Raw genomic sequence first — 22,965 nt, 5'->3', positions numbered from 1 at the left:
TGGTAAAACGTAAAATAAAAAAAATAAAAAAGATTCAGTGTATATTCAACATCAATATGCCCTTGGAGTTTTAAGATTTCCTCATATCCCTTTTTTTTTTAAACTCTGGTTCTTCAAAGAGTAACAAAAATAAAATAATTACAGATTTTTTTCAACCGCTTACACACTAAATCTTCACTTGTCACACAGTTTCTGAAAGCTGACACTCAAACAGCAGAAGCACACACCAAATCTGCAAAACCATACACTAATTCTCAGCCTTTGACTCAGTTTCAATTTCATAAAACACTTTTTGCAAAACACAACACACATAAATCTAACAGGAATTAATATTATGGCAAAGGTGTTTGCAAATGTGTGCGTTTGAGATGTGTTTGTGATATTTTGAATGCAGCGCTTCATTTAGCAAGAGACGAGTGAGGCATTTTGCATTTTGTGTGCAGTTCTTGGATTTGTGTGTAAAGTTTTGAAAAAAGAGGCAAAGTTTTGAAAATGTGTGTAAGCAGTTAAAAAAACCCTGTAAATATATATATATATTGTTGAGTTGAATTAAAATAAGATTACAGTTTGCTGATGTCCCTCTGAGCCCTGACCCCACTGTCTTAGTATGATTCATATCTTTTTTTTTTTAAATAAAATTTCTGATAATAATATGGTGTCAGTGACCTGTGGTGGCGCTCAGTGTTGGGGAAAGTTACTTTTAAAAGTAATGCATTGCAATATTGCGTTACTCCATAAAAAGTAACTAATTACGTTACTTAGTTACTTTTTATGGAAAGTAATGCGTTAAGTTACTTTTGCGTTACTTTTTAAATCTGGACAGGGCTTGCTTGTTTGTTTTTAAAATAAAAAAGTTCTATTTTTGGCAAATATAAAAGCCTTTTCACACCAAAAGTGAAATGAATAAGCCTCAGGCTGAAGGGAAAGTACATGTACGTCCGTACAGTAGAATGCAGAAGAAGAAATTCAACACACTTCAGCAATAAAAAAAGACACACAAATGTTTGTCTAGAGTAATTTGTGCTTATTAGTACGGTTGAACTGGATCAGAAGCAAAGACATTGGTTAATAGAATTGGATTAAATACATAAAGTATATTTGTGTTGTTTAACATTTAATTATTGCAGGTTTGCGTCATATTCTGAGTTGCATTATTTTTATTCATTTTGAGGAATATTGAATGTGTTTTTGTTTTTTGTGACTGAGATGAATTAATGCATATTCATATTTATTTTAGAACTACAGTAACATCTTCTGATTTCTCTCAACATGGGGACAGGAGAGCTGTCAGTCAATACATTGGAAAAAAAAAAAGTAACTTGCGTTACTTATTTGAAAAATGAACTTGTTACTTTACTATTAACTCGTTAATGCGTTACTTTACTAGTTACTTGAAAAAAGTAATCTGATTACGTAGCTTGCATTACTTGTAATGCGTTACCCCCAACACTGGTGGCGCTTGCTTGAGATATAAAATAGATTATTAATAATTATTAAATAATGAAATTAAATTATTAAATTAAATAATTATTATTCTCAAATTTGAGCTCTTTTGCTCTTTAAACACATTATAATGAATCAAAAACCATTGTGTAATATACAGTACGTCAGGTATATTCGAATGGTGGACCGCGAGACATACAGCAGCACTATTTTACCTTTTCTAAATAAAGTGAGCAGCGCTGCAAAACAAGGCAGCGGTTCACACCACAAGCGCTCAGCGTCGTCTATTGTAATGATCTGTCGGCAGTATATATCCTCTAATATTATCCATCCATACTAATACTGAGTATGTCATTAAAATTTAAAATATATGTTTAAAAATAACCATTAGAAAAAAATAAACAATTAAAAGCTTTAGACCCAGCATGGCAGAATTGCAATGTTTGTAGAGAACAATTACATTTTATGAAATGTTCACTAAATATGCGTAAAAACTAACAGTAGCTGACACTATTAAAAATGTATCACAACATGCAGTTTAGTTAAAAAATAGTATATTAACTGCCACAGCTCGCTCAAGTCCAACGAAATGGTAGCAGCCAGCTGACACAATACTTAACACTTTTGTAACAAATTGATCTATTTACAAAGTATTTGTTTGACATACAGTATTTAATTTAATTTTATAATTTAATTTAATTTAATTTAATTTAATTTTATTTTATTTTATTTTGTGTAGTCATGGGAAATTTTGAGTAGAGCCTATTCAATAAATGGTACAACAACTATTAAATTTTTTTTCAGCTGTTTGAGGTTTTTCATCATTATTCATCAACACTTTTTTTTTTCTAAATTAGTGATATTAAAATGTCTACATTATATTTAAATACATTTAAATATATATATGCTTTAATATGAATATTTATTACAATATTGTCAAGTGACATTTCTTCACTTTTTATGACTGTATCCATACGGGTTACTATAACTTTTCTGATACATTTGTATGTTGAATTGTGATGTGAATTCAAAACGTTCACTTACTTCATCAAACAAATTGTATTTTGCCAATATTTCAGAGTTATAATGCTATTTTTGCCTTACAAAGATACGTTTAAAGGTGACATAATACTACATTAGGAATATCAATGCTTGGGCCTCTGTGGATTTTTATTTGTCATTGACCCTTTAATCTAAATCCACATGAACTAAATGTGGTCTGAACACCAGTGGTCTGTTTAGCAGGCCTTTTCTTTGCTGATTTTGGCAGTGAATCTACTGAATGGATTAACTAATACACGGTAGCTGACAGCATAATCATATCAGAGAATATATTTAATAATGGAAGAGGTATGCATAGAGCTCATGAGTGATGGCTATTTGAATTCTGTGGAAATCTCCAGAGTGTGTTTAAAGCACACTGAAACTGATTGTGTCTGGCTCTGGCTATTAGTCAATAAGACGACACAGAAAACCCACACAAAAAAGTTTCTTCCTGATTCTATTGATGTTTGCAAGCAAACAGACCCTCAGCTCTGAACAGAGAGAACGCATCTGATCTAACGGCCGCAGAGAGACTGAGATGTGCCCTAAACACAAGTGATTGGAAAATTACAGGGACTTTGTGAAGTCTCTCTCTCCAGTGTTTGCTCTCGCTGAGGCTTCTGGGTAATCTGGCAGATGTGGGAAAGCACTGTGATTGTCTTCCAATCACTTCAAGAGAACTGTGGTCATCACACTATGAGCAAAACTTGCACGAGGGATAGTTAAAGGGATAGTTCCCCCCAAAAATGAAAGGATTTACTCACTCACGATGTTCCAAACCTATATGGCTTTCTTTCTTCTTTGGACCACAACATGAGAATTCCAGCTGAATCTCTGACTGGCTTTTTGCATACAATCAAACTAAATGTGGATGAATGCAGCCGAGTCCGAAAGTACCTGTATTTTTCCCACTTTACTTAAAGCCTTTACACATAATGCACTATAAAAGTAGTTTTAATGCATTAATTATGCCTTGTAATGCACCTTAAAATGCATTGTATGATCTCATTAATAATTGTAACCACAGTTATAAAACATTATAATACTTATCTATTTATTGTTACACCTTCAGAAAGCATACGGCATTAACACACATGACAAAACAAACCCTGCATTTTAACTTTGGTTAGAATTATTTAGGAAAGATATGATTCATTACTTTATGAGTACTTTTATAATGCATTATACATAAGTAAAGTGCTAGCAAAAACTCTTCATTAAAGCATTATAAGCCATGAATCAAACCGACCTGCAACGAGGAAAATGACAACATCACAAACTTTAATTTGAAGCAAAAAAGTATTTGAAAATACAAGACTGTGAACTTAATAATATATATATATATAGAGAGAGAGAGATAGAGAAATATATAGAGAATGCTCATTTAGAGTTATTGATTTGTATCTATTCACTAACACTATTCACTATTAACTAGCTGTTTATTAGCATGCCTATTACTAGTACTTATAAAGCACATATTAATGCCTTATTCTGCATGAGCATATTTTAGATCTCTTAACCCAATACATAAACATAACTACTACAACAACTACCTTACTATCAATAAGCAGCGAATTATGAGTTTATTGAAGAAAAACTCTTAATTAATTGTAATTATATGTTCCCTAATTAGCCAAATATAAAAGTATTTTGACAGCATTTTTGACTTATGCATTGCTTCATGGGAGTGGGTGGAGCTTAACAACTCTGTTGTCAAGATTTGACTCTGATTGGTGGAATTCTCTGTACAGCATCATGGGTAATGTAGTCTGTATGCACAAATTAAGCTGTTAAACATGGTTATTAAAAAAAACTAAAAGCATATACTGTACCATTGATTGACAACCTCAGAGTTCACAATATCAAAACAGAGTTCACTGTCTTTATGTGAGTTATCATTTATAAGGTATATATAAGGTATATACTGTAAGTATTTAAGTTATGTAAGTTATCACTGAAAATCAATTTCCCTATGGAGAAAATGAATGGAGTTTTTACTTATTAATACCAAAAGAGGGTTTGCGCAGGGGCAAGCTGTTAGTAAATCTGGCCTGAAGTCTTCGGCAGTCATATGAGGAACAGAGCATTCAGCCTAATTTCTAACATCCACAGAAGAAGAACAGAACACAGGTCTGGAACACGAGAGTGATGTGTTTATCACAGCTGATACTGATACATTGGGAACGGTCAGTTACTGCATGAGTTTGTAAACACAAGTGTTATTGCTGGAGTTCATGCGGGCTGGCTTCAGTAATTGCCGGTTGTCCCTTTTAACGTCAGCACAGTAATTTCAGATTTGTACTCGGGTCTTGATCAGGGATAGAGCTGTGAGGCACTAGAGCTGCTCCGGGGATAAAAATACCTGTTGCATGCTGTTGATGGTAATTACGGCCGTCTCTCATTGATGACTCTTAGAGAGCCTGAGAGCTGCGGCTTCTGTCTCTGATTGCTGCTCTATAAAACCTGAAATTTTTGACCAGGCAGGTTTTTACAAAAGGATGTTTATCTAAGAGTGTAAAAATGCAAACATGTTTTCAGTGAGGGGTAGGTTTGGGTTAGGGGATAGAAAGTATTGTTTGGTCAGTATAAAAACAATAGAAGTCTATGGAAAATGTGTGTGATGGGGAACCAGGGACCTGATGCACAAAGCTAATTGAACAAACTCTGATTTTTAGAGTAAGTTTAGACTTATCAAAACCAAACAAATTAAACCTGGTTTTGGTAAACATTGTTTACATTGATTCTAGGTTAAAGGCAACTGAAGTAACATTCTGTTCAGCTATTGAAAAAAAATATTGTATTTGTACATTGCTATTATAAATACTATTCATTAAAACCAAATCTCATCAAAGTCTGTTCAAGTGCATGTACAGTAATTATTTACCTAGCTACAAAAATAATAATACAATAATCAGCGTTGGGGAGTAACTAGCTACATGTAACGGCATTACTTAAATTAATTACAACATTAACGTAATTGTAATCTTTTACAGTTACTGAGAACAAATGTGTAGTTAAATTACAGTTACTCCTGAAAATGTTAACGATTACAAAGGGGATTACATCTGAATATTTTCACACACATACAGATTTGATTGATTTCATTCATAAATCGCAGTGACTGCTCTAATATATGAGACACCAATGTTTCAGGAGTTTAGGACACATGCTTATTCAAAACTGTTTTATTTCCTATTCTGATTTATGTATATGCTTTATGTTTTAAGATTAAATGTTTTTTCCAAGGCATTGTTAGATGCCAGTGTTTCCTGTCACAGCTATGCAAAGATTTGATTTCAAAAACAGTATCATTGCTTATAAACAATTTCTTGTTATGATTTAAATTATTATATTATTTATGATTTAAAATCTGCATTTAACCTCAGAATGATCTCAACATAAGAAGAGCTGCTAAAGTCTGATTTTCAGGTGGCTGTGCTTTAAAATTAAATGATTATAATCTTAATTCAAGTGGTGAAGGATTGTGAAAGTCTGAGAGTAATCAGTGTTGAGCGCTACTGTAAGGTTAAACCTGCCTGCGTTACATGATTAACAGTTGAAAACATTCGCTAGAAATTAGAAATGTAATCAAGAAGTAAACAAATGTAATCAGTTACATTACTTGTTACAGCTCAAGTAGGGCTAAAGTCTGTGTTACTTTATAAAAATGTGTATTTTGAAAAGTACTTGACCTCATATTTAATAATATTTATTTCATTTATGTATCAGCATCATTCATGTCTACAACATCTGATGTTGCGCTAAACAAAACTGTGAAATCGGAAAGATTTTTGCAACCTGAAATATCAAAAATTAATAAATGTAATATATTATAATAATATATTAAACACTTTTAAAACTACACAGCCTCAGCTCGATTATGATCACTATTTTGTTTTAGTAAGAGTTTCATATTGAATCTAGGGGGTAATCTAATCCAGTGTTTCCCAACCTTTTTTTAGTCGCGGCACCCTTTGGAAATTTTAACAAACTTGTGGTACCCTACAAAATTAATTTTGTCACAATATTTGAATTTCTAACTTCGATATGATAATTTGAAAAGTATAGATATTCGGTACAACAGGGAAGAACTGCAGAATATAATGTCATACAGATATTTTTAATATTAATAAAAAATTTTGTCCATCAATGGAGGCAATCAGTTGAGCGGTGAAATAATTTTCAGCAGCCGGAATTTCGGTGCATCTCTAATTATTGGCGACATCAGAAATGGATATTATATAATAGATGCTTTTTTTGAACATTTTAGCAATTTAAAAATATTTAAAAAAGATTTTTTTTTACAAGGCACCCCTGCTCTCGACAGATGGCACCCCGGTTGGGAAACACTGATCTATTAGACTGTGGCTGTCAAATGCGGCTTTACTCAGCTCAACGGCTCTGGCCCGAGCAGATATACACAAAACGCTATTGGCTATTTTAAAAAGGGGGCGGGGCTGCTCGATATGTCCCGCCCTGTCTTCCTGTTTCAGTTGAAATTACTTCACCACATAGAATAACGCTGCGTGTTTCAAGGCACTTCAGTGACCCTTTAATAATAAATTATTGTTTTAACACTCATATCGTGTTCAGATAATTTTGACCCAGAGAGGGTTTTCTAAATTGGGATAATTTTCATACTTTTTGGGGGATTTTTTCCCACTTACACTTGTGTTGTTCCTGGTCAGAAATGACCAGCCTACAAAAAAATTGCTTACAAATGTCTTGTTATGCTATAATATTACCAAATATTGTATTTAATCTTTTTCTTAACTATTTTCCTTTCAAATGATCGTTGACCTCATGGATCTGAGCTTATGTTCCTTAGTTTTTAAGTGAATATTGCCAAAATTACCCACAAATAATGCTTTTTGTTACCCAAAAACTGAGGTTTAAGCTCAGATCAGAGGGGCCTACAATCAATCAGTTGCACAAAGAAATACAAAACCTGTGATAATTCAAAGAAATCAAGTTGTCAGAAAGATTGAATCCAACATTTGGTAATATAGCATAATGAGAGATTTACAAACAATTTTGACCTACGCTGACAAAATGAGTCATAATGAGCAAATTTTCAAAAACGAGTTATTTTTATTTTCACATTCTCCATTAAAAGGTCTTTCAAAATGATGTATATTTTTTTGGAATTGGACACAAAATGACTGAGCAACAGACGTTTGAATTCGATGGAGTCAGCAAAGTCAATTTTGAGAAAAATCGAGTAAAATATTTGAGGTTCCAAAGCAAAATCACCAAGCAATGTTGTATTTTTTCATCCAGTTGTTTTCTTAATAATAATTACTATGTTAATAATGACAATATAGCTATTTTTATTTGATCTTTGTTATTATAAATAAGAACAGATCCAAAAAAAAACAAAACAGCAAAACAAATAGCCTATAAGAAAGAAACATAATGCATTACCTTTTTCATTTTACATCTAAACACAAGCATTTGAGTAAGAAAAACATAATCAAATGTAAAAATCCATTTAGTGTGTTCATTACAAATAAACTGATTATTAAAACTACAAAAGCAGTTCAGTCAAGAGCAGTGAGTGATTCCCTCTTGTCTTTTATTGTTATATTAACATTAATGAGACAGACGGCCTGTATATTAAGACCTACTGTAATGCACGGATCTAATATAATGTTACACATCAGATGTTTTTCCCCAACAGTTCCCCAAACGTTCACTTAAGACATAAAAGATTATTTTTGCGTGAATAGCCTACTTAAATACTGTAATTCTGTGTATATTTATCTGGATTTTGCACCGTGTCGTCTTTATAAAGCGGAGAAAGGGTACTCCTCTCAGAAAACTTACAAAGAAAGATTATTTTAGATGTTTAATTACTATTTGGAGCACTGGGATCGCTAGACGAGGGCTTAATGAACTCACCCGAGCACATTCCGACTCATTTTGACAGCACGGGTCACAATTATTTGTAGGCCGGACATTTTTGACCAGGAACACCAAATTAGGTAAAGCGTTTTCAGCACAACGTAAGGACTAAAAACTTGACAAAGTGTGTATTTGTTTTAACATTCACACTAAATCACATTTATATAAAGGATGCATTAATTTGACTTAAAACAGGGTGATTTATCCTGCATTATTCGTCTGACAGGATGCTTAAAAGCCTCCAAAATCGCTTTTCCTAAAGGGCACAAGTCATACCTGGCTGTTTGTGTACTGACTCGCTTTCATTATTCGCTTAACTCGCCGGAGAAAATGACTTAACCCTGACCTGAGCATTACGTCCCATATTCACTCCAGATAAAAGCCTTTTTACGGCGGGCCCCCCACAATTTATATTCCGCCAAGGAGGCCGCTTCTCCCTGTCACTTTTCCAATCTCGGGCCCCCTCAACACACGTCATTAAACTTGTCGTTCCTTCCTGTATTTGTCCATCAGTCCTTTCCTTTTACATAAAAGGTGGCAGCATTATTCTGGGTTTTGATGGCCCACTCATTTTTTTTCCCCGCTGCGGGATGTTTGATTGGAAGAAATATAGCCCGAGTGCCGGCTCTATCTCCTCTCCGCTCTGCTGCCGGAATCAGACGCTTGATGAAATAGTGTTCCTTTAGCAAGAATAATAAAAACAGACTTCTGCATTACAGGCCCGGAGCCCGCAGGAGCGAGAAATCCCCAATCTCCGCTCGGCCCTGACGGATTTTTATAGTCATACGGGCAGATAAATGGAAAGCGGCGAGCCACGTAGGCGGTGAGCGCGGAGGAGATGCGACGCAGTTGCGATGCAGTTGCGCTTGTGCCGATGGTTGGGATTCCACTCCGTTCATCTGTGCTTTTAAATAACATAAGAGCATCAGTTACAGAGCGTGGAGAGAGCAGCGTTTTCCAACCCAGGCTCAGTGGAGAAACATGCCTGTGGCAACATTTCTGCAAATTGATATTACGATGCTGCTTACATGTTTCACAGAGAGAAATGTCCAGTGATAGGCGCTAAATGTGTGTTCGGTTTTATCTAAATCTGATTAACGTAAATCTGGCAATGTTGTGATTACAGGAATGTTGGTCATTGTACATATCACAGTGGTAGAGAAATTCAAAGTACTCTAAAAGGTTCATGTTGAAAATAACGTAGCACCTACACTAAACCTGACCCTAATGAAAGCAAATGTGAGATAAAAAAAACAAACATTTTTAGCTTGCTTTATGTTTAGCTTTATTGTGCATTGTGTTTTATGGGACTCGTACTTGAGCGCTTCACATCACAAGTGCACTGCTGTACCGGGTGCGCTACAGAGCAAGTTTACATTGGAAAAGCTACACATATAAAGCTGTTTATGTGATGTAAACATCAACATCAATATATATATATATATATATATATATACACACACACACACACACACACACACACACACACACACTCAAAAACAGGCAAAGCTCACGGCGCTTACGTCACGTCACTTCCTGTTTGTTGCTGCCGTGTGTTTTGAGTTTGAGCTCCATCAAGTTAATTCTTTGTCGTCTAATTTTTTAAAAATCAATTTGTATAGTGTATTATTATTAGGCAAGTTGATACTCTGATCATATTTTTTTTCCAAGCACCTTTTACCAATTCCAAACCACATCAATCTTAATAACTACTATTAATTTTGTATTTAATCAATTATAAGTGATATAAAATTGTCCATGAAGGCTGGGAGTGAAAAACTCCTTATATTCAGGTGTGGATAATTATTAAGCAGGTTTTTGTTTTACAGATACAATGAGCCAAAAAAAGAGATTTAACTCAGACTGAAAAGTCAAAAATTATTAAATGGTCATGAAAAATATATAACTAATGCAATACAGAAATAGCAAAATTACAACATGACCATTGGACAGCAAAATGCTCAGTGGATCAGCACAGACAGAAAAAAACAGGTGGAGAAGAAAAGACACGTTAACTGCAAAAGAATTAAGAATTAAAGGGATAGCTCACCCAAAAAATGAAAATTCTGTCATTAATTACTCACCCTCATGTCGTTCCAAATCTGTAAGACATTAGGCAAGTTGATACTCTGATCATATTTTTTTTCCAAGCACCTTTTACCAATTCCAAACCACATCAATCTTAATAACTACTATTAATTTTGTATTTAATCAATTATAAGTGATATAAAATTGTCCATGAAGGCTGGGAGTGAAAAACTCCTTATATTCAGGTGTGGATAATTATTAAGCAGGTTTTTGTTTTACAGATACAATGAGCCAAAAAAAGAGATTTAACTCAGACTGAAAAGTCAAAAATTATTAAATGGTCATGAAAAATATATAACTAATGCAATACAGAAATAGCAAAATTACAACATGACCATTGGACAGCAAAATGCTCAGTGGATCAGCACAGACAGAAAAAAACAGGTGGAGAAGAAAAGACACGTTAACTGCAAAAGAATTAAGAATTAAAGGGATAGCTCACCCAAAAAATGAAAATTCTGTCATTAATTACTCACCCTCATGTCGTTCCAAATCTGTAAGACCTTCGTTCATCTTCGGAACACAAATTAAGATATTTTTGCTGAAATTCAAAAGCTTTCTGACCCTCCATAGACAGCAATGTAATTACCACAATCAAGGTCCAGAAACGTAGTAAGGACAACAGTAAAATAATCCGTGTGACATCAGGGGTTCAACCGTAATTTTACAAAGCTACGAGAATACTTTTTGTAGAAAAAAGAAAACAAAAATAACTACTTTTATTGCAACGTAGACAACGTATCTGCGTGGCGCTGCTCACACAGAACAGCATACGTTGCATATGTTGTTTAAATTCAGTGGATACTCTCCAAAATGGCACTAGGGTGACGCGGAGGAGACAAATTGTTGAAATAAGTTGTTATTCTCGTATCTTTGTAAAATTACGGTTGAACCCCTGATGTCACATGGATTATTTTACCGATTTCCTTACTACGTTTCTGAGCCTTGATCGTGTAAGGATCATTGCTGTCTATGGAGGGTCAGAGAGCTCTCAGAACGCATCAAAAATATCTTAATTTGTGTTCCGAAGATGAACAAAGGTCTTACGGGTTTGGAACGACACGAGGGTGAGTAATTAATGACAGAATTTTCATTTTTTGGGTGAGCTATCCCTTAAAGGGGAAGAATTAGGTGTAAACCCATCAGGAACCATTTAGTCTCCAGTGCCACCATTTCCCAGAAGTGCAATGTGTCAGGTTCTCAGAGACTTTGCTTGGGTAAAAAATCCTAAAAAATGACCCGTAATAAGAATCACATGCTGAAGTGTTGTGAAATACACGAAGACTGATTTTTATAGGCTTTATAGACAGATAAGTTGAGAGGTACACTTGAAGGACCAGCACCACATCCTCTTGTACCACTTTTTCAAGAATTTATCTTCCAGAATCTGGCAGTAAGTTTTGGCAGCTCATTTTTAGGCAATCTCTGCAAAGACAGACTTTTCAGGATAGGAGATTTAAATGATTAAATACAAAATTAATAGTTGTTATTAAGATTGATGTGGTTTGGAATTGGTAAAAGGTGCTTGGAAAAAAAATATGATCAGAGTATCAACTTGCCTAATAAGTATGCATGTATATATACATAATATATATATTATACATAATAAAGAAATGGCTCACGTTATTTAAATCGACACATAATTTAGTATATTATTTACTGCATGTTTCACAAACAACACATTCTCACCTGTGAAAGGTTATCTTATTTGATCTGGAATTTATAACCCAGCGATTCTTACACCGGCTTAGGATACCTAAGCGGCTGCACAGAGTTGAGAGAGATTTTCAAAAATGAATGTGACTGATGCAACTAAATGATATTTGCCTCCTTCCAAATTTAACCAATAATTTTCTGAGGTAACCATTCAAGCCAATCAACTTTCAGAATCACACGAGTGTGTCATAAAGCCTTGAGTCAACAGGTGAAGATAAACTTAAAAATTTGGCAAAAATATGGATGAAAATAAATAAAGCAGCTCAGAACAAGTGAGACATGGATGTAAATCTGCCTCGGTGAAGGAGTGGAGGAGTTCATCTTCACACGTGTGTGGATGTTAGATGTTAGAGTATGATTCTGAGTGATTTGTTACGTTGATTTACTACTGAGTATTGACAAGTGCTGTTCTGGTGATCGTATAGACCAATTTGGAGTAAACGTCACTTGCAGCTGCGCGCGCATAGAAAAACACTGGGAACAAGCGGAGGGAAACGGGGAAAATCCACGGAATAAGAGAACAAATGTATTGTTGTGCCTTTGGATGTCAGAATCGGAATGCAAATAATGTTTATATAACACTGTCGTCGAAGACGCCATTTGAAGCTAAACGCAGACGTTTAAACGGACAGACTATGGATGAAACCTGCTATGATTACCCTACTTTTAAAGCATAAATTTGATTTAAACAATAGGTCTATATAATATTCATATAGGGGACATATTGTATTAGCCCTACAGTTGAAATACATGCATGAAATACTATTAAAACCTATAACATTTTACATAACATTTATCTATTTTATCTCACAATTCTGACTTTTTTTTTTTGCTAATGCAAGTTTATATCTCCTAGTTCAGACTTTATAACTTTATTCAAGTCAACAATTGCGTGTTTGCCAATTCTGAGGAAAAACAAGCCAGAAGTGTGGGATTATAAACTAAAAAGAGAGAATGACGAGTTTATTTTTCTTACCAGAATTGGGAGAGATCTATCTATCTATCTATCTATCTATCTATCTATTTATCTATCTATCTATCATCTATCCATCTATCCATCTATCCATCTATCTATCCATCTATCCGTCTATCCATCTATCTATCCGTCTATCCATCTATCTAGACACACACACACACACACACACACACACACACACTCTGGTTTTAAATGTAGTTTCTCATTCTTTATTAGGTTGCATTTATTTGGTACAAATACAGAAAAATGTAGTTGTAACAGTTAACTTTAACTTTGAAACTGTAACTGTAAATATTATTACTATTTGAAAAAATGGTTTTAGATTATAATATAGAGCATTTTATATAGTTTATTTCTGTGATCAAAGCTGAATTTTCAACATCAATACTCCATTTTTATGGAACCTGTGATATTCCTAATTTCTTAAAAAAAAAAAAAAAAACTAAAACTTCAGCTGAAAAGTAAAAAAATAAAATAAAATACCAACTTTCATTAGGATCACGAGAAACAAATTTACTCAAGGGTGATGAAACGTCTCATAGCTAGTGTACGTCTGGCTGCAATATACACAGAGAAGAAGAAGAACATATCAGCTCATTCTTTGTATATGAAAGTTTCACAAGGTCGTTGAAAAAGTCAGGCGGCCACACAACACCTGCATACAAATCCGCTTCCTTGTTCCACGAGTCGCAGCACGGCGGCTCTTAAAGCGATCATTATTACCATACAAATAGACAGATCTATTTAACAACTACCTTTTTATCACTGAGCACTTATTCTTTAGTGTTGCTCTCTGAAAAGCAGCCGCCGAGCGTCTTGCGCTTGATAAAGGCCGGGAGCAATAGATGGAGCATGGCTGACATCTTCTTAAGAGATGATAGGAGAGCCAAATCAAATAGGATGGAGCAGTCACTCTCGCAGCACATAGGTGTTTCATTTCTGCCGGGCTGTGCTGGCATCCCCAGTGACTTCCTGCCCGGGGAAGATAGCTCCCTTGGACTTCATCCATTATTGCAGCCGCTACGCTCTCTAGCGCTGCACGCCGCTCCTGTTTTTGTTCCGGCTCGAGTAGTATTTCCCCTGCTTTGATGTCAATCTTGGAATTTGCTCCGGCTTTCATTATCGATAGCCTGTTTCCCGTCTGTGTGTGGAAGTCAATTATGCTTTTTTATTAAACATAATTGATTGTGAATTAATGAGCAGAGTCGTGGATTTCGAAACAATGGATCTCTGGTTCTGGTTTAAACTCGTTCCCATGTGGGAACTTTTCCAAAAACTGCTAAAAGTCTCTTACTGTATCATATTTGATTTGCAAAATGTAAAATGATCAACATGATTTTGCTGTTAAACCTGCTTCGCATTCAATCTCCTCCATGTCGTCTGAGTGATAGTTTAGAGTTGCAGTAAAAGCTCTTTTAGTGTAATTGTAGAAACGTCCAGCTTCAGCTCGAGCTTCTCGTGTCAAATCTTGACTAATTTTTATCAAGTAAGCGTCAGAATAACTGCAGTAATATCTCCAGATGAACACTTACTGGACTGAAGCAGCTCAGCTTTACTTGATTCTCCATCAATCATGTTTTAGAGTCTCAAATCTGATCCTCAGGATCTTTTGAGGAGTGTTTGTTTCCAGAAGCTTTACTTTCACTGTTCCTCAGCGGAGGAATGATCTTCACAAGCCTCCAGAACATCTCACATCTTCTGAGGAGCCTTTATTTCTTCAGCTCTCAATCACTGCATTATATGTTTGGATCATTTCAATCTCATCTTACTGAGACAGATTACTGGAGATATAGAGTGATGACTGATATTTAGATCACTTTATGTGAGTCTCTGCTGTACTGTTATAAAGATCTCACTGATTTACATTACAAGCAGCAGAATTTCATCATATAAATATCAACATCTGCAGCAAATTCATATTTTTGCTCAGTTTGAGCCTCTGAATAAAACTGAGCTGTTTTTCCTCCATATTCTCACTGTATCAGACTATATGAGCTATAAAAGCCTGATGGGTCAAATATGATACTTAAAAACATGTATGCAAACTTCTACAGGGTTGAAGTCGACATTAGAGCAAAAGTGACTCCATGTAGTTTTACTTTAAGAACACCCCCTTAAACATGGTAAAATCAGTGTACCAGCCTTGGGGCAATTGATGTTGAAAAGACATTAAACTGACGTCAAAAAACAGGTCAAACATGCAAATCAAACTGACGTCAAAAACCTGACATGAAATTGGTTTGATGTACATTGAACGTCAAACATATTGGCCTACGTAAACCTTAAACCAATTTCAGTGTGGGTTTAACTTCCTATTTTCACCCAATTACCCCAGGAAGAAATTGCCGTCCAAACTGAATTTAAAATAATGTTACAGCATCTTGATCAAGTCTTTACTAAAATTTGACGTCAAATTGATATCCTTATTTTAACCGAGTTCACCCAGAATAGATACACAAAAAACCCATAGATAATGACATCTAGAAATGTCATATGAAAATAGAATAACAGAACGCATACTGTATGTAATGGATGAATCTATATGTCTACTGAGGAAAATATTATTGCTTAGAGCTTGTTTTTTTCAAAGCTCAGGAGACTTAGTTATGGCACAATTACATATTAAGCCAATCTTCATTTCCTTAGAACAAATAAAAATGACACGAATGAGTCAATAGTTGTCATACGAAAAGAGTACAGAGCTATAAAATTCATGTTGAGCACAGTTTGAGACATTGTTGAGATCTCTTCTGAGACTCCAGCAGAGATACACGTGAGAAGCAGATATAAGCAGAAGCTTGTGTGCAAAACAATATTTGATTTTATGTAAAAATATGAAATATTAATGGCTGCACATATTTCTAGCATCTCATCTTCATCCAACGCAGATTCTCTGTCTGCTAGAACCACAGACGAATGCTGATAGCTCCAGAAATGAACCCTTCGAAGCAAACGTCCCCATGAGAGGTGTTAAGAATAGCAGAAGAAATGAAATTGAATCAGAATACAGACAATACGGGAAATCTGCAGGATAGAACAAAGAGTGAATTTTAAGTGTCTTAAGACACATTTCCTGAAACTGTATGCCCCGAGGGGGGCCGGTTTCTAAACTGTTAATTGTTGGCGCTGAAAGAGACACTTCTCGGATACGTTTGGTTATGAATCACTTGTTTCGAATGCTCGTCCCTCAGTATTTTAAGTCAGGCGTGTCCCTTGATGCTCCAGCTCTCCTGAACAATGAGGGCCCCGGACCCCGCGTGTCCCGCAGGTTTTGGTGAGCGCAGGCCTGAGGGCCGGGTGCTGAGGGAGCCGCGGCGCGCTGCTAAATGTGGAGGGGACAGATAAGGGCTCCGCTGCACTGTGAGGCCTTTTCCCAGGAGCCCAAAGGGAAATTTGCAAATATTAAGAAGAAGATGAGGCCGATTAAATGTGCTTTGTGCTCTTGTTCTTGTTAACCATTCTGCTTTTCTTACTCTTTTTTCTCTGCTTTCAGTTGCTGTATTTTTTTTTCTTTAACTTTTTTCTTTTTTTTAAAGAACAGTGCACATGGGGCAGCACTATTATTTAAGATTAATATGAAATATTTCATATTTTAAGTTAGATTTTATTTTGATATTTTCTGGCTTCATTTTAATTTTAGTTAATGTTTTAGTAATTTTGTTGTGTTTTGTCATTTTTAAAAAAATATGTCTATATTATTTTTTAAGTTTTAGTTATTTTTGTATTTTAACAAACAAAAATTTTAAAGGTTTTCTTGTCAATTAGCTGAATTTATTATTATTTTATTTCATTTAAGTTAGTTTAATTTATAAGTAATGATAAGAAATATTTGTATGTTTTTTTGGTTTTAGTTTTAGTTATGATAATAACCCTGTGGGAAATTATGATTTCACTCTATATTAAAGGTGACAATACATAAGATATGAGGTTATAAGATATAAGGATAACATAAGAATAATACATAAAAACAAACAAAGGTTTGACACTTTCAGTTAATACTTTTTTAGTTAATCTCTAGAGGTTTATAATTTTATTCAAATATTACATTTTATCCCAGTATGTACAAATATAAAAATTTACGTATATATACATTTTGTGCATTTCTGTGTCTTTTTAAAGTGTTTAAATGTGAGGTGTTTCACCATTAGTCAGTCAAACAGATAGTCCCGCTCCAAACTCATGTCATTTGCTGAGTCAGAAGTTGACATATCAGATATTCAAAATAATCTCGAGTTGCTGATGTAACGGAAGAGGTCTGACACAACAGGTTAGTATATATATAAAACTGGTTTATTTGGTCACAGAGAGTACTGGGGTAGGGTCCAGAGGAGGTGATGGTGAATGAATAGTTCGAAGGATATGATGAGTGGGGGAATCCGAGTCTTTGGCTTTACAGGAGATGGTGTGTAGGCAGGAGGAGCACACACCTCAGCGATCCGTGAACAAGGAGGAACAGGAGACACTTGGAGACGAGGAGACACTAGGAGGAACACAGGAGGTAAGTAATGCAGGAAGTATTCAAATGGAAGTAGTAGCAAAGTCATTGAGTCCTCTACGTGTATACGAGACCGGACAGTGAGGGTGTCTGAGGTGTGTGCTTTTATGCAGGCTGGTAATGAGGTGCTTGATTGGTGACAGGTGCAGGTGCTCAGAACTCAGGTGAGAGGGATCGTTGTGATTGGGTGGTGGTGGAGCCTGGCCGATCTGTTACAGTACCCCCCCCTCCACGGCCCGCTCCTGAGGGCCGAAAACCCCGACGTCGTGGTGGTCTACCTCTGCCCCGAGGTGCCGGCTGATCAGGATGGGCAGCATGGAACTCAGACATTAAGGCGGGGTCCAATATATCGGTCCTAGGTACCCATGAGCGTTTCTCGGGTCCATATCCTTCCCAGTCCACAAGGTATTCCAGTTGACCACCACGACGCCGGGACTGCAGAATTTCCTTCACCTGGTAGACAGACCCTTCATCCAGGATCAAGGGAAGAGGGGGTTCCTCCGTCTGGCCAGGCTCTGTGGGGAACAGCGGTATCTCCGTCTGTCCTTCCAAACACCTCGCGAAAATGCACCAGGAAGTTCAGCAGATTGTGAATAACGGGGCTGGCCTGAGTCCAGATTGTTTCCGCCCATCGCAATGCAGGTCCTGTTAGCAGGGAGATAATAAAGGCAATTTTTGAAGTGTCAGTAGGATATGAGTGCGGTTGCATTTTTGAACAGGAGACACTTGGAGACGAGGAGACACTAGGAGGAACACAGGAGGTAAGTAATGCAGGAAGTATTCAAATGGAAGTAGTAGCAAAGTCATTGAGTCCTCTACGTGTATACGAGACCGGACAGTGAGGGTGTCTGAGGTGTGTGCTTTTATGCAGGCTGGTTAATGAGGTGCTTGATTAGTGACAGGTGCTGGTGCTTAGAACTCAGGTGAGAGGGATCGTTGTTATTGGGTGGTGGTGGAGCCTGGCCGATCTGTTACAGCTGATTTCTAATGTTGAGATCTTCAGAAGGATCTGCAGACTGGCGGCTGCTAAACAAAGAAAGGATCAGCACAATTTCACAATTTACTACTGATCACTCAGTACTAGATGTTGTTGATGTATAAATACGGGCATTCGTATGTAAATGTGTTCATTACATCGCCACCATTAGGATTTATGAATGAGCTGTTCTTCCAGGTTAGTGACAATAAATGGTTTGACTCTGAACAGGGTTGTAGTAGAAAATTGAGTATGTCTTGATAGAACATCAAAGTCTTTTCGATCTGTTCCATGATATGAGTCGAAAGGAAAACTTGAAATCGCATCATATGACCCCTTTAACAACAAACCAGTATAATCAGTAAAGTTCTTTTGAATAAGCAGTGATGTTGTTGCTTCTGTGTTTTTGTTAGGATCATTGCTGCTTGCATTTAAAAATAGCTGTAGGGGATTTAGTCTGAGTTGCACATTACAATAATCAATTCTACTACAGGTGCATGGACAAGTGCAACGGCTTCACCTTGAGATGAAAATGCTGAACTTTCACGATGTTTCTTTCAAGAATGTGCATGAATTTTTTTTGCCAGCTTCTCAATATTTATTTTCTTTCTTTCATTTTCTTTTTTTTTCAACTGAAAAACATTTTTCATTACAAATATCTAAAATGATTTGCATCATTATGAAAAATGATAAATGGTATTTAGATAAGGGAACACTATTTACTATTTACTACTTGCTTATTAGCATGCACATTTCTAGCATATTGGTGGTTTATTAGTACTTATAAAGCACATATGAATGCATGACCATATTCTAGATCCCTTAAACCTACCCAATACCTAAACATAGCTACAACAGCTACCTTACTTAATATTAATAAGCTGCAAATTAGGAGTTTATTGAGGGAAAACTTTAGAATTTGTGCTCCCCAATCTAAAGTGTTACCCATTACCCATACTTAATATAAAGAGCAGAGTTCCTACAACAGAACCCTGTGGAACACCACTAGAAATGCCAACATTTTGTGATGTCTGATCGGTACAATCCCCAGGGAATTAATTAAATATATAACAATAATAATGATTAATTGAAAAAAGCGGAACTGCTAAACCGTATACAAGCAAAGTCACTTTTTGAGGAAAATTCGTGCTACATGCACAAATGCCGTTGTTCTGATATTTTTTGCCCTTTTGGTGCTTGGCAGACATAGTCATTGCAATAATTTTGGAATTTTAATCTTATTTTAAACATTTTAATCAGAGGCTTGCGCTTTTTAGTCAAATTTGTTTTAATGCATGTCAGAGCACTGTATGAAAGACAACATGATAATACCTACATTCGTTAAGTCTCTTTTGAGAGCCGCATCATTGGAGTTTTGCAGCTTAAATATTACATATCCTTTTGGAAATGGAAAATTATTTAGAACGGGCTTAAATCTGTGTCCTTAGATGAGCACAAAAGCTATTGACATACTATGTACTATGTATGTAGTACAACTACTCCAAACAAGAACTGCTGTATCATGCTATTTCACTTTGTAGGCAAAGCATAATGATGCATCTGTGTAGTTTTATTCATTTCAAAATATCCCCACCAAATATTAACACCAAGCTACAAATTTAACCTTAAACTACTAACAGCAGAAAGGTTAAAAAATAAGCTGATGCTCTGAAAAGAAGCTCTACTTCTGATGCTTTGGAAACACAAAAAGCTGAAATCACGGTAAATAGACATGGTTTGTGGTTATGCAGTAAGAAGAAAATAAATTTCTCCGTAATATTCTCTTGACTTGTCACCTTAAGTAACCAGTCCTGCAATATAAGTTTGGCAGCCGCTGTTAAATACGGTGACATTTAAAATGATCTAGCTGCTAGCCTTAATCTTGTCGTAAGTATTCAGCATGGCCTTATCATAAAGTGATTCATATAGGCCATAATTCACTTATTAACTTGGTATTAAACATGAATGATTATGCTGTTGCTGTGCAGATCAGCAGGGGAAATTCATTGTTACTTGTTGCCTTTAGGCAACAATCATCTCACATCAAAAATTACAAAAAAGACATCTGATGCCGCATCAGTTATGAGGGTAGGAAGTTCAGTTCAATCATAATTAATAAGAATGAAATTCTTTAGTATTGTGTTGTGTGTGTGTGTGTGTGTGTGTCGGACCGTGTCCTAGTGGTTTGTATATGTGTACCCTGTACCGACATGTTGATCTGTGATGCTTATGTGAATTATCTGAGTGCTCGCATTATTCATGGATCTCTCTGTGCTACAACTATTGATAAAAGTGGCCAAAAATCAAATTAAAAAGATTTTTACAGAAATGTGCATTTCTCACTTGTACTATAGTAGTTGAATCCCTGCATGGCACCTCATCAATTGCAGCATTTAGTTAACATGTAGAAACATGAAATCAAAATGACTCTTTACTCATGCAACATTTATATGGGATTAGGTTTTGTTAACTAGGTGCAATTTAATAAATGTAAGTTTTTAGAAACTAAATCAATGTTACATAGGATATATTACATTTTCAACTGTAAAATATTTTTCCCTCACACAACGTCTAAAAATCATTATAAAATATCAACGATTTTTGATGTTTGGTTTTTTTAAAGTTCAGTCGCCTTAAAAAAGCCTAATAATAATAATAATACTACATCAAACTGATAAAATGCAAACATGCAATAAATGCTTTAAATAAAAGTGCCTGTCACATGTATAATTGTAAATATTATGGTGTTTTTTTTTTGGTCCTTTTTTGGAGTTTGAAAATGCCGCCCCATCTGCCTCCTCAAAACGCCTGTAATCTGCTCAGCTCAGTGTCTTTCTGTCTCCTTTATCTTTATGATGATCAAATGATGTGCTGTTTTAAAGCGAGCAAGGCCTCGTCAGTTCTAGCCAATGATGGGCCAACAGGGGGCTTTACATCTTCAGCTTTAATTTGTGCTGACCTGGCACGGCCCCTCAACCGCGCTTGTTTTCTTACTTTATGGAAAAATCAATACGCTCTCTGACAGAAAACAGCTCCAGAGAAGAAATAAATGGGAACACTGTGGCGCTCTGTCAATCATTTCTCACTCGCGGCCCATATGCCTGATTGTTGCATGCTGGGATTGGAGAGTGTCTCAGTCAATTGTTGGCTTTATTATTTAAGATTTAGACCGGTTTAAATGCGCTGCTGAGGAGAAAGCACTCAGCGATAAATCCTCGGTGCTAGCCGAGGACAAAGATGTGTGTCATATGGCGGGATAGTTTTAAAAACTCGGGGACCGGCTCCACCCTTGGGCCATAACACACACACACGCATGCACACGCGGAGAGTCCAGATGTTATTTTGAATGGATCGGCGGCTGGACGGCACACCCATCAGACCTTCTTTAGCCAACCGGCGTGTGTGTGAAGCAGCTGTTGGCAGCTCCAGCTGGGCCGCACATCCTTGATTAGACCTGCTCTTGGCCTGCCGGCGGCCACACCACCTGGCTCTCAGTCTGCTCTCACTGAGAGTCCTCACCTGTGGGTACATGCGCTGTCCTGCGCCGGGAACAACCTTGCCCCTTACCAGCAGTATCTGGGCATCTTCACCCTCAGAAAACTGACTGCAGATTGTCTTTGGGACTGTATACTGTATGCACAGAAGTTTGGTGAAACAATTAGCAGTATTAGCTTTATGAAGTCAGTCGGCCTGTTCCGAAATCTAGTGAGCTGCCTGTGTAGACAACATTCTCCTGACCAAAAGTTAGGTATATTCAAATATTAGCTATATTACCTAATAATAATACCTAAGCATAACTACTACTACAACAACTATCTTTAATATTAATAAGCAGCAAATTAGGAGTTTATTGAGGGACAACTCTTAGTTAATAGTGAATATGTATTCCCTAATATAAAGTGTTACACATTACCTATACTTAATGTAAACAGCAGAGGACCTACAACAGAACCCTGTGGAACACCATTAGAAATGTCAACATTTTTTGATATGATCAAAGTCTGATAGGTACAATCCCCAGGGAATTAATTAAATATATAACAACAATAATAATAATTAATTAAAACTGAACTGCTACAATATATACAAGCAAAGTCACTTTGAGGAAAAATTATTTTGATGTGTTTTGCCCTTTTGCAGACAGTCACTGCAAAAATTATGGAGTTTTCATTATAATTATTTTAATCCTATTTTAATCACAGGCATGTGCGTTTTAGTCAAATTTGTTTTCATGCATATCAGAGCACTGTATGAAAGACAACATGATAATAATAATAATAATAATATATTCATAAGTTTAGTTAATATTAGCGCAATAATTTT

The sequence above is a fragment of the Sinocyclocheilus rhinocerous genome, unplaced genomic scaffold (genome assembly GCF_001515625.1).
Source record: "Sinocyclocheilus rhinocerous isolate Xijiao unplaced genomic scaffold, SAMN03320098_v1.1 scaffold365, whole genome shotgun sequence".
NCBI classification, from domain to species: Eukaryota; Metazoa; Chordata; class Actinopteri; order Cypriniformes; family Cyprinidae; genus Sinocyclocheilus; species Sinocyclocheilus rhinocerous.
Note: the sequence above shows the minus strand (reverse complement) of the source record.